This window comes from Bombus vosnesenskii, unplaced genomic scaffold (genome assembly GCF_011952255.1).
Source record: "Bombus vosnesenskii isolate JDL3184/JDL3185 unplaced genomic scaffold, Bvos_JDL3184-5_v1.1 scf7180000014854, whole genome shotgun sequence".
Taxonomy (NCBI): domain Eukaryota; kingdom Metazoa; phylum Arthropoda; class Insecta; order Hymenoptera; family Apidae; genus Bombus; species Bombus vosnesenskii.
The window spans coordinates 494745-508340 of NW_022883686.1; the positions used below are offsets into that span (position 1 = coordinate 494745).

General features: G+C 36.8%; 1 pseudogene; it reads right to left on the reverse strand.

Annotated features, from left to right (window-relative positions):
• Positions 1-201: 201 nt before the first annotated feature.
• Positions 202-2284, reverse strand: LOC117240715 (annotated as a pseudogene).
• Positions 2285-13596: the final 11312 nt, after the last annotated feature.

Genomic DNA, 13596 nt, shown 5'->3' on the forward strand with positions numbered 1-13596 from the left:
TAACTTTCCTAAAATCAGGAGAGCAGCCCGTTTTATCCACAATCATTAAGATTAAATATAAAGTATGATATAACAAAATCCTTAATTAATTACGTATTTAAGCACAAAATATTGAGAATAATTCTTAAATTCAGTAACTTATAGAAACCTCTCAATTATATTAGAATATTCCGGTATTTGATCTTAAATTAAGCACGGCAATTATTCTCTTCTTTCGTATGCAGCAACGAGTCCCTTTAAGTGACGTGGTGGTATAAGAGCAACGAAAGTTCTTGGTAAATTGTTTCTTAATATTCTAGGAGTATGAATTAAATCTATCTTGTGATCATTTAACATAGAGCATGAAGAAGTTGCACACGTATTAATGCAAAAATCATTAGCCCCAATCATCAACGAGATCAACCGGAAAACATAAAAACGTATATTCTATTGCATAAACGATTAAACAATAAATGAAATTATAAATTTCGTAAAAAAGGAAAGAATTTGTACAATTTCATACTTGCATCTAATCATTTTTAATTGTAGTTATAATTTTTAATTACATTTGAAGTGTGTTTTTAGTAAATAAATGGTAATGTAATCAACACTTAAAAATAGTTCACCAGAACTGCAGCGAAATACTTCTCGAATTATAATGCCAATAATTTCATTATGACATTCATTCCTTATTAATGAACATATAAAGGCCTTCGGTAATTTTTATTTTAATATTTGAACATAAATGGTAAACAATTTAGATTTTATGTGAATTTATTTTCTACTAATCTTTTGTTAATTTCAATAAATATATGCATATTATAACACCACCTCCCATACAGTGTTATTATGTGAAATTAAATATGTATTATATATAATATGTCGGAGAAGGAAGGACAGCGAGATTTCCCGTCTGGAATGTTGGGAAAACCCCCAGTACCCTAGTCCAGACTTTTACTATAGCTACGTTTAAGCAATAAAAAAAATAAGAAATAGTTTTAATGTTCCAACCTGGTTTTATGACGATGGGTTCGGGTTTAAGGTGACATAGCGGGTCACTAGACGTAGCCACGGTCACGGGAGGGACGTGTACCTGACAGAGGTATGGAATGATTATATGGCTCTCCTTAAAAACAAAGATTGACCCGAGAAGTGGGGACAGGAGTATATAAGGGCAGTTTCATTTGGATTACGAGTTAGTTAGTTAGTTAGTTGTTGGATGAATTGCTGATTGAGTTATCGAGAAAGTTGCCCGAACCGTGTATTATGTTCGTACTCGTCATCGATTAATTGTTTGAACTGTAACCAATTCCATTATTGTAATAAATTACACCTGTAATAAACATACGAATCTTCCAATGTTTGTTTATATCTCTCCTCGGCGCATCCTTTATTTTATTGACCAGATATGTCGTCATGAAAGTCATATCTTTAGATATAGCTCCACTTTCGGCGACGTTTAACTGCGCAGCTGAATCAGTACTTATAGCGTCCCCAAGCGAATAACCTACTAATTTAGGATTGAATTCCTGTATATAGGAAAATTCATCTATGAAAGAAGTGCTTGCATTCATAGCAATAACACAAATCAAAACAATGTAGATATAAGAAATGTAGCACCTTTAAGAACATTAGGGAGAGTCAGACACTGTCGCCAAGTTCCTTGACTTGCCTTCTACGCCTATATTTTCAATGTTCATGTATAAATATAACGTATAAATTGAAGTAGCTCCGGGGCCGATTGTTAAAGAATCACCCATTGCGGCAATGACATCTATGTCTCCGGGTTTTAAACGATGAACCGACTCGGGAACTTTCGAACACCTTCCGCCTAAACAAATTAAAATAAAGACATTAGAATACACACGAACTTCGAAAGATATGCATCAATTTTACTATTCTTCAACTACAGGTGGGTGAGGAGCTTGTAGTATTACATATCTATCTTCAAAAGTGATATTAATAAAACAAGAATATGAATGGACTGGAAATCGCTTTGAAATTCTTGTAGTCACTACAAACTATAAAGAACAGCGTTCTTCACTGAAATTTCCTGCTACAGAAATTTACGGACTATTTCCTAAGATAAATTATACATATTAAATCTGTGATTTAAATTGGATAATAATTTGAATGAATAAATACGACAATATATTTACATATATTTATATATTTACGAGTGATAGCATGAAGTATTTGATAACAATAATCATAAATTTGGTTAAATACCTGTTACGTTTTACGGAAAAGAGACGTTTGTTGGAACTTCATCTTGAAATTTATTTTCATGCCATAATTCAAACATCGTTCATCATCATCATTTTTTGTAGCTACAAAATAGTCTTTTTAAAACTTTTTACGAAAATATTTTTACGGATAATGTTTATGCGAAAATTTCAAAATTCCGATCATGTAATGCAAAAGATATGTGAAAGTCTCATCGTGTTCGAACCGCTCGCATATCAGACAAAACTTCAATCCATGTGAATTAGCGTCAGCGTCAGCGTAATCAGATTCAATATTGTGTAAATTAGAAGGAGAATTGAATGGGTTATGGGTTGAGCCAGAGTAGTGCAATAACACTACCGTGAAATAATTTTCAGTGAACCTATTGATATACGACATGTTGCACTATGTCGTACCTGTTTCTGCGCAACGTACACACTTGATAGCTTCAACGCAACCTCGTACGGTTACAAAGGCAAATAACCCGCGGCTATTGAGTTTTACGTTAATTTCTGACTGAGACGAAGACTCAGTAAGGACCTCGATAGGACACTTGAACTAAGTCGATAGCAGGCGAATCGAAATCACTCAACCATGAGGTGTCGATGGCATAATGTCAAAGAATAAATAATAGAACATAGGGACATTGTTTAAGGGATCTAGCCACGGTGTGATTGTCAGAGACCGCACACCACTTAACACAAAATTTTGTAGCCTCAAAGTACCAACAAAAATTCGTTTTCTTTTGTCGCATATAAGTGATAGTAACTGTAATTTAACGAGCAGAGAAAATAGAATCTCATGCAACCGTTTATCACACTTAGCCAACGGAATAGGCAGATCTGCCCTCTGTGAAAAACATCGTTTCTTCTTTTCCTTTGTTGTTATTATCAGTTATTGTTTACCTGGGATGGTTCCCAATTAATTGCACTACTTCGTCTGCTTTTAAAAAGTACGGTATATAATAAAACACACCAATTTAGTAGTGTTAAAATTAATTCAAAAGTTACACTATCAGTTATGACTAAATAAAGTTATAATCGAACGGTACCACATTGTAAAAGAATATTAAAATGGATTATAAATTTTTAACTTCACCTTCAAGTCGTGCTATTTATCTTTAGTCATCTTTGATGTTTTTAATTTTACCTATATTTTTTTATACTTTTAATACATACTTTTAATTTGATTTTTTGTATAAAAAATATGTGAAATTGTTAAATAAAATCATTACCGCAAAATATACTTAACCATTTAAATAATTTTTAGACTTCTTTCTTTTTTAAATAGTGAATATTAATCCTCGAATTTGCGCGGAAAATGCGCGGTGGAAACGTATAGCTCGCTCTGGCGCGCACTGTTGGCTAAGTGTTAATTATTTTATATAGTTTTCACTCTTTTTAATGAAATGTTCCATTTTTTTACTGTGGTCTAATATTTTCCTGCTGCACATGATATTACTTACGAAGAGGTCAATGAATCCGGTAAAGTTTAGGAAAATCAACGATATGATAACAGACAAATGAAGCCAGTTTCGAGTTTCCACAGTGACTTTTTTATCTTTATCCGATTATAAAGATAAAGAAATATAAATACTTGCAAGGACTGCTAATTGCTATGCGTATTATCGTGGGCCTTGAGAGCACCGCATTCAGTCTAAACTGTTATTATTTGGCGATCGTTACTCGTAAAAGATTTGAAACTGTTATGTCACATGATCATAATGTGAGATAAGATATGTACATTGATCTGATACTCCCATCTCAGTTATCTTATTTACATATGTATTTGCATTTACTTCGTCAATAGGGTCAAGAAAGTTAATGAATTAATATAGGCAAAGCTTGAGCAACATGATTTACATAATATATACCTATATAACTATATATAACTATATTGTATACACTACCTTTCTTTCTTACTATACTTCAAGCATACTATAGAAATTGTATAAAAAGAAGATCTGAATTCTGATTTTTCCCAAGAAAAATATTAAAGACTTTCAAATGCGTCGAAAAGAGAAAAATAACTTTTATTGTATTCATAAAAATTCAGTAAAAAGTTCGAAATAGTTTCTATTTTTATACCAGCTCCAGAAAAGAAAAAAGGTACCTCAATATGACAGTATTTTCCCTTTTTCTTTATGTATGTCGGCCTGTTTCTTGGAAATGACTTGACCAAACGGAACTTTTGGAATTGTAAAGAGAATGCTCTCCCGTTCGTCCCATTAGAAAACTGTTTTGCAAGTACGTTTTGTAAATTATTTTTTATTGCAAAAGTTCATTGTTAACTATTGTAATTGTAATTTATTGTTTACAAATTTCATTTATGTGTATTTAGTAATTGCTCTGCAGCTGTTGGATTGATAGCAAAACAGCAACCTGACAGAGTGCTTTAAATATGTGTTACGCCACGAGGCTCACCATAGACCGCGTCTCTTGTAACGTCAACAAATATCTCCAACCGACTCAGGAAACTTGAACCGCCTTGCATACGACTCCAACTCACAAAACAAAGGATTATGATTTCGGCACGTAGGCATAAGATAAACGAACATCTAGAAAGGCTGGGTCTTGATCGAGGGTTCAGTCTTTCGGTAACGGTCTAGTCGTAAACTTGTACTCTACCAGTGCAATTTTAGACTTAGTGCAGAGACAGAACGAAAAATTTCGACAACAATTTAAAATAATAAAAAATGCATTAAGATTAGCCAACGAATAAAATACAAAACGCGTTGACGAAATAGAAATATTAGGTAGAAACCTCTCTCGTGTTAAACTATCACAAATAGATGTAAAATCAAGTGGATTCGGTTCTGTGATGACTAACGATGACATATCAGTATTAAAACACGATACTAATCCATCTTCACCTATGTCACAAAGACCATCAACATACATCCAACCGTCCAATCCAACAACTGCAAACTTTGGAAATCTAAACGCTGAAATTGCATTAAAATGTATTCCGATACTAAACGAAGAAGATGATATAGGTGTAGAAGATTTTATTCGTGAAATAAAAGAAATGAGAATGATGTGTAGCGAACAAACGTTATTATTAGAAATGATCAAAATAGAGAAAATTCTAGGAAAAGCCGCAACGGCAATTCGCAATATCCACATTAACGAATTCGAAACTCTGTACGAAGCATTAAGACGTAGCGTAGCTACTCAAGCATCAGTAAGAGAACACCAAGATCAATTAAGAGAAATAAGGCAAGGATTAATCGAAAGCGTGCAAAATTATAACATTAGTTTTCGACGTGCTTTTAACAAACTTCAATACAGCATTGGCAATGAATATAAAGACGAACTAACTCGACGATCGACTATACGTGCGCTCTGTGACTGACTATGTAAGAGGCCTTCGTTCAAAAATAGGACAAGTGCTATTGGCTAATCCCCCCTCCCCAAACATCATCGACGCAGAAAAAAAAGCAATGGACGTGAAAAGATACTTTCGCGAAGACAACGCTCGCAGACGGATGACACGACAAACAACCGCTCCGCCATTTTATCGTAACCAGACGTCGCGTCCAGTAGGTAACCGCTTCACGATTACAAGTAACATGAATAACAAAATTCCACCCACACAAAACATTCAACCAAGAATGAATAATTTTACAAAGCTTGAGAACCGACCATTAAACGAAAGTTCTCTTATGTGTAATTCTACATGTCGAATCTGCTGTTTCTCGAATTATATCTAAATCAAAACGGTAGTTACCGACCCCAGAAATAAATTGTTTCGATTATTTCGAATTTCGTTCGTTAATTTTTGAAACAAGACAGACGATGTTGTGGAATAGTTGCAGAAACTTGTCGTACCTTTCTACAGCGCGGCATTATTTTGGATATATCAATATGTCGTGTTCCTGATATGTTTACGACAACTCAGTAGAATAAATTTGGAAATTTGTTGTGTCCAATTCAACACGACACTATTTTTAGATTCTAAAGTGCTGTATCCTTGATGTTTTGATTCGTTAATATAACCGTATAGCTACCGTTAACTAGCGTATCAATAGAATTGATAAATAAAATTTCAAAATCAGCTTCGCCGTTATGTGCAAGAGTAATAGCACGGAGAGGATTAAAGTTTTCTTGGAAAATATAGTAATTCTCAATATCATCTTGATTGTTGGCAATAATAGTCAATAAATAATTTTACTCTAGTAAATGTGGTGCAAGACCGAAATCGCAAAAAGAGTGTTACAATGTCTAGCTTCTCACCTTGCTTATATGTGTTGTCGATCGCACTCTTGGACTATCGTACGAAGATAGTGTAGCTGTTAGATGATTAACTATATTAATCGTTGACGATTGGTTTTATTTTTAATGCTTCGTTTTACTTCCTGACTTCCTTACTCAAAGACTATAGTAAAACAATTCACAGGTTCGCAAAGAGTAAGGATCTTCTGAACTTTATATTAACTGTCGACCATTGCTGTACTCAACTTGACTGACTCTTACTGACTGAATGGCTCAACCCTTAACAAATTTTTAGCCGAGTGACTCTTACTGAACTGAATAACTGAACTGACTAACCGAAGTCTTGATAACTGAATTTTGAGTAGTTTGATTAGCACGGAGTTTTGGTACGTGATTACTTACTTTGGTTCTGCCGGTATCCTACCAGAGTACTGATCTTCTGAACTTCATATTAACTGTCGACCAGTTCGGTACTCAACTTAACTGACTCTTACTTACTTAATGGCTCAACCCTTAAGAAATTTTTAATCGAGTGACTCTTACGGAACTGTGTAACTCAACTGAATAATTACAGTCTTGATAACTGAAGTCTTGACAAATTTTTAACTCGCTGACTACTGTCTCTAAGTGGCTACACTTACTTACAATAAGACTATCATGGGCTAATTGTTACGTGATTAGTCAATACTAGCACGGAGTTTTGGTACGTGATTATTTCTGCGAGCGCTGCATACTTTGGTTCTGCTGGTATCCTTCCAGAAATATTAGGGTTGCAGCTGATGTGGTTTTCCTGGAAGTATTATTTAAGCTTCCCTCTTTCCTTTACTAGTTGTACTCTGCTAAACACGTAGTTACCTTGCTTATATCGGTACTTGATCCTTTGGCGCGTGCTAGTTCTTTGTCGCTGTTGATGCTGTGTGAAAAGGTCATAGCAACTCATCTTTCATTATCTGCTTATTGTATGGTTTATTGTTATGGGGAGAGCGCGTGCAAGGCGGTACATGTCAGTGGACGCCTCATTGTTCCTTATTTCTATTTCGACATTCTTATATTTTAAATTTGTTCAATAATAATGTTGTGTCTTGGGTTATTGATTTATTGCGATATTTAAGTATTTGAACGCGTCGTATCTCTTATTCCCTTTAAGATTTCTGTTTTTAATTCCATATACCTAGAGTTGTCGCTCGTGCTAATCGCGAGTTACGGCGTAATACGTTACGGCTCGTGTGGAGCGCGAGACCTCAACAAACGAAATCGAACAAATCATGAGCGCCAGCTTACCTTATACAAGTCGTAGCAAAGGAGATTGTGACATTCGAAGTCGCAATCCATCCTGCGTGATGTTTTCTAAGAAAAATTATCGATTATAGATTAAACCTGTTTATTTATTGAAATCTATAACGCCGTATCACAAATATGAGTCCTTTTGCTTCGATAAATAATTAATAAATAAGAGCACATATAAACCATGATATACAGATTTCACATACGCACCGCAATCGTCCCGTTCGCGGGTGGCCACAGAAAAATCACATACGAATTAAGTATTCTCGACATCATTACACAGCACCCAAAAAGCAAGCTACCGAAGCGTCCTGTTTTGCAACCAAGTTTTCAGGATAGAAAAAACAAACAAAAACAAAATCACATAGAAGCTCCGCTCCCCCAGCGGCTTAAACCTAAAAATCATATTAAACACGAAAAATGTAAAGCGCCGACACATATTATAGCATGGCTACGTCGTACCGTTGCGTATCGGTACTTTTGCCTAAAACATCACTACAAAAATTCACCGTTTATTGTGAACACCAAAAGGTATTTAAAAATCTGTATCTTGGGTTTAATAAACATCTTTAAATAAAAAATAAATTAAATATTCTTGACATCATTCTTCTACGACATCAGGAGAGTCAACTCAACTTCTTCTACTACATTAGGAAAGTCAACTTCTTTTTCTACGACTAGGAGAGTCAACTCAACTGTTTCTACGACATTAGTTCAGTCTACACTCGAGCAACATCGACATATCTACTCGTACTTGATCTCACCTTCTTTTTTTTTTTTTTTATTAACGTAGAGGAAATCCGCACGAACACCAGGTCGCTCCTAGGGAAAAGCGGCGTGGTAGTGCCGGACTCCAACCGACTAAAACCTCCACGATGACCGTCCCGGCTGCGATCGAGAGGAGCCCGGGAACCGGTGTGAGCGATACACCGCCCCCGTCCATCATACCGGTTCCCCTACCGGGCTGCTTTGCGGCCCGGGGGCGCTGAGCTGCCAGCGTCTAAGACTTGATCTCACCTACAGATCAGTCTCTCTATTAGGTCTTCATCCGTCAAACAATCGTCTACGACATTTATATCACACGTAACGGCGTAACTCTTCATTGTATTAAGTTGTTGGAAATATAGAATTTATAACCTGGTAATTGCAATGTTATATCACATCAATCACTTCTATTATCCCAAAAGAAATAAGAGGATCGATCTGTTCGTAGCGTCGATTCTTATAATCGTAACGGGAATTTACGACTTCCGTTAATGCGCTTTCTCGCGATCGAGTCTCCCCGCAACTGGACAAAAATACACTATTTGATAATTCAGTGGCAACTATTGGGACTAAAAGAGTGAAGATTCTGAAACATGGATACAATCAATAAAGAAGCGAATAAAAATAGGATCTATAAAGACTTGAATTAGACAAATACTCTCAAGAAATTCTACACAGGAAGTGGGATTCGTCTGACTGGTGCAACCGACACCGGCGAAATAGGTCTTCTGGAAAAACTGATGGGCGCGTGTCCACGCATCGCTGCCACCTTTATACTACTTTATACTTTATACTCGTCTAAAAGCGAACGAAACGATAAAACGATCTACGAAGCTCATAGATGATCCCGTCCGTAATTATTATCCATGTTCCGTTCAATATTTAAGCTTGTCAGGACTCAAATTGATTAACTCTCATTTCTGGAATTTTCGTTTTCAGAATGACGATGACATCAAAGTAAGCACCCCTGAGTTTTGAGTAAAGTTTACCCCGTGAAAGGTGACGCGAGTCCGCCAGATTTAAGTCTTTCGCGAGAACATGGAAATCTGCTATTAGAGAATGTAAATATAGTACTCTACGCCGCGGCCACTGTTAGATTCAATGAGCAGTTACATGTGGCTATTAATGTGAATACGAACGGTACAGCTCGTGTCATAGAACTTTGGAACGAACTAAGGCATCCAGTTAGCTTTGCCCACGTTAGCACAGCTTATAGTAATGCGAATTTACATGAGATCGGGGAAAAAGTTTATACATAAGAATAAGTTATACGCAGACGTTGTTCTATGGTTTACGACCATAATATTTGTAATTATAGCGTGAAGAATATGTTAACTTATTGTTAATTTTGCAGCAGGAGTTTGAAACTTTCGGAGGTGATCGATATGTGTGACAAATTTGACAAAATGTCTATCAACCAAATAGAAGAAAAAGATTCTAAAAACTTGCCCAAACACATATGCATTCAGTAAGAATGTACATTGTAGCAAGCGAGTGCAAAGATCTGCCAATTGCGATAGTGCGGCCAAGCATAATTGGTGCCTCTTTAGAAGAACCATGCCCTGGTTGGCTAGAGAATATTTCTGCAATAACAGGTATTTTCATAAATCTTTTTTAATGATAAATGTTCAACACTCCTCACATTTTAGAAAGTGGAGTTAATCTTTTCATCTACACAAAGAAGGTGACATACGTGATCATAGGCGCGAACGGTGGCGTGATCCGAGCGTAGTGGGGTCGTCGCCCAGAGAAGACAAAGAAAAAATCGAAGGGGCAATCAGTATCATTTGAGGATTCAAACGTAATGCATCGAGAGGTTCAGACGAATAAAATCAAAGTCGCTTATTGAAACGAATATGTCGAGGAATATCATAAAGTCTAGACGAATTCTAATAATAAACTAATTGTATCATCTTTAAATCATTTATAACGTGTTTCTTATAATTTTAAATATTGTTAAAAATAGATGATTATATTAAGCCTGTTAATTTAGTGTTGCTATCATTTGAACTACCTCTGTTATCGTAATCGAAACAGGGGAACGACTGATTCGCGGCGTCGATTATCAGAATCGTAGCGTGAATTTATGCCTCTCGCTGAAGCGTCTTCTTCGCGATCGCGTCTCTCCATGAACGGTAGTAACAACTGTTATAAAGACCAAAGAAACCACTGTAAAGAGAGTCGTTGTGTCAAAAGCTAAACACTAGAGAAATTGTAGAGATTTCCTAGAAGTAAGACTCACTTCAACATTCTTTGACGGCTGTCATGAAGAATCTTTCGTAGGGACAAAAAGACACAATGAACAAAGAAGGAAACAGTGCAGGTAGCTATCGTTGAGGTCTAAAGATGCAAGCAGAAGGAAGACCACGTCATGAAAGAGCTAATTATCCTCAGAGATAATGAAAAGTCGTTATATATCTTGGAATCGCCGTTTCCATGGTTGAACCTCGACGCGAAGAGCAGACATCAGTACGTGTGACTCACGAAGTATCATCATGAACTGGCATTTCGGAGACGTTCCATACAGGAAGCCAAATTTCCGTTGACATCTATGTTTCAACCAACTGGCCAAATTTCAACTAGAGGAACGAAATAAAAGAAATGGTTAGAAAAGATGCTGGGTATTTCGATGTGAATCATCAGAGAGGAGAAGGCGAATCTTGTCTCACAAATTCCAAGATTACAACAGTTGGATGTATGTGATTATGAATATGTTATATGGTTCATGATACCTACGATAGCACGTTTTGTAAAGACAGGGTCTGCGCTCGCAGATATATATTCAAAATACGCAATTGGTTGAAAACGGGTAAAGGTTATTATATCTGAAGTTTACGATTGATTAAAAGATAATTGAAACAGATGTGTACAACCATGTATTTCTGACGAAATACCTTATAAAGAAAGTGTATAGAATACATTCGTCTATCTCAGTTATCCGCCATTGTGTAACAAAAACTAGCAAGGACATTGATGAGGGGGAGGAACGTAAATCTGGAGAGAGATCTTGTATAAGGGAAAGTTAGTTTTCAAAGTATTCGCTGATCTCCAAAGATCAGACAGCACTCGGCAATACGAACAACGAGCTGCGGCAGACAGGTTCCCTAACCACCACTCTTCACCTATATTATTTACGATTTATTATATGAAATAATATACAGGGTGGTTGGTAACTGATGGTACAAGCGGAAAGGGGGCGATTCTACGCGAAAAAAGAAGTCGAAAATATAGAATAACAACTTTTCGTTTGAGGCTTTGTTTTCGAGAAAATAGACTTTGAATTTTCGCTCGGTACGCGTGCACTTTACCACGTCTCGTTATAACGGATTTCACTGTAGATCATTGTCTCGATAGAAAAATTAAAAAAAGAAAGATTAAAAAAGAAAAATTTTTTATTCTATATTTTCGACTTCTTTTTTCGCGTAGAATCATTCCCTTACCGCTTGTACCACCAGTTACCAACCACCCTGTATATAAAAGTTATATATAAAAGCATACACAGTATGTAGATATATTGGAATAGGAAGAATTACAAAAGTTTGCAACTACAAATTACAAACATTTTAGAAAATTGTAAAAAGTAGTGAGGTGGATTATAATACATGTCGGTTTATTAAAGAGTCGAGTGATAAAATTGTAATAGTCAATGTATATTAAAATCAATTTCAGTACAAGTACGGAAAGTGTATGCCGGTCGTAATCGTCGCTCGCTCAATGCTACTGTTCAGCTCTACGCTATTCGACTGTATGACTCGCTATAATGATTCGCTATAATGATTGACCTAGAGAGCACATTCGTGTATTTGTATCGACGGTGGTATTGTAAAAAGTTCAAATGTAATTCCGCGTGACGATTACAAATAACGCCGATATTTTTTTGTCCGAAGTTCGTTTATCTTTGAAAGTAGCAAACCAAAACAAAACAACGTTGGTATTCCAAGGCACGAGTTTCCCCCGTTTCAAATCTTCCGTTGAGTCACGTGCCGCTACAGTAGTAAGAATTAAACAGAGATTACCAAATTATTCACTATTTATTTTTCCTTGTCATTTTTTTATTCACGCAGGCTCCACATAGTTTTTCATATTTCATCGAGTTCTCTTTCACACTGCTTACAGGGATTTTTCTCATTGCATTTCCATACAGGTGACCTAATCTGTCGTGCCACGATACAATACTTATGTATGCCTTTGCCTCAATGACCTCAATGTCTTCGTCATATTTCCCAGGCACCTCCTGATCGTTCTCCACGGAGACGTTTGCTACGTCCCTTTCAGATGGTATTATCTCAAGGTAGTACACATTGTCTCCTACCCTTGAGTTGAATATAACTTCCCCATCATCATGTGTTCCAACAGCCGCATTCCTCGTATACACTGTGGCGATACTCTTCATTGCCAGTTGCCTGATCGAGATTGGATTCACATGTAATTTAGGCACCCATAGAGCGTCCGACAAGGATAGGATCCAACCGCCACAGGCCTCAGTCATCTTCACAACGATCGCTCCCTTTCTCTTAACCTCCAGATATCCCTTACCAATCCTTATCTGTCCGATTGCAGGCGCGAAGTCCACGAACCGATGCCTGTCCGGAGACATGTGATTCGAGGCACCCGAGTCAAGGTAACTGATCCTATCTCTTTCCATGAGGCTGATGGATGATGGCTGATGGCTGAGGCTGATGGTTAACGTAGAGAAAAGATCCTTGGACCTCGATTTGTCTTCTGATTCTCTCTCCTTTTTGCTGTCTTCTTCTTGTCTCCTTTTCTCTCTTTGGTCTTGCTCCACCTTATCTCCCTTCCCTTCTTGGAACTGGTACGAAATGCGGCCCCGTTTTCCATATTTGTAGCACTTCTGGTCATTTGGGTCTCTGTGCTTTGGCCTCGCGCCATCTTTGTTCTGTTGAGGCTTGGGCCTCCATTGTTTCCAGGCCGCCATTGCGCTGTTATTCTTAGCCGAGTCCGCAGCCGCATCGATCCTTCTTTCTTCGAGTAAAAGATCGGATTCACGACCCTCGCGGTTAGATCCATATTGATCCTTGTTGCTCTCATGTACGTCGCGTAATTTGGATCCTCCACGAGGTCTGCCAAAAAGGAAGCATGCCATAACATGGTCCTCAATTTTTATACC